A 407-nucleotide genomic window follows, 5' to 3' on the forward strand; every position below is an offset into this window, starting at 1 on the left:
ATATATATATATATAAAAAGCTGATTCTGATTCTGATTCATGTTCGGGCGGGATTTATTCAGTTTAATAAATCCCGCGGTCTCTACAAAGCTATCTCAGTGACTGGTTTACAGGGGGACTAGAAATCCTGTCTGTTTTTTTTATTTTATTTCAAGAGCGAATTGCTCCAGAATATGAATATAGATTGATTACTTATTTTTTCGGTAACTATTGTTGTATAATCACAATATTACACTTGAGGATGCCTACACTTCAGTGATGCGCCTTTCAGACGAAATGAAACCCTTCCATGTAAAAGGGCTAAACGTCAACGTTAAACTCTGATGCAGTTTTAAATATTTTATTACCACGAGTTTACAGACACATCTCTGCTGATTGATCTGCGTTTGTGTATTTGGTTGTGTTGT

At 35.1% G+C, this 407-nt stretch overlaps 1 protein-coding gene across 1 annotated transcript in view; it reads right to left on the bottom strand.

Moving 5' to 3' along the window:
• Positions 1-407, bottom strand: part of si:ch211-13c6.2 (uncharacterized) — a 22071-nt gene that overhangs the window by 10461 nt on the left and 11203 nt on the right. The gene's annotated exons all lie outside the window — the stretch shown is intronic.

The sequence above is a fragment of the Etheostoma spectabile genome, chromosome 14 (assembly GCF_008692095.1).
Source record: "Etheostoma spectabile isolate EspeVRDwgs_2016 chromosome 14, UIUC_Espe_1.0, whole genome shotgun sequence".
NCBI lineage: Eukaryota > Metazoa > Chordata > Actinopteri > Perciformes > Percidae > Etheostoma > Etheostoma spectabile.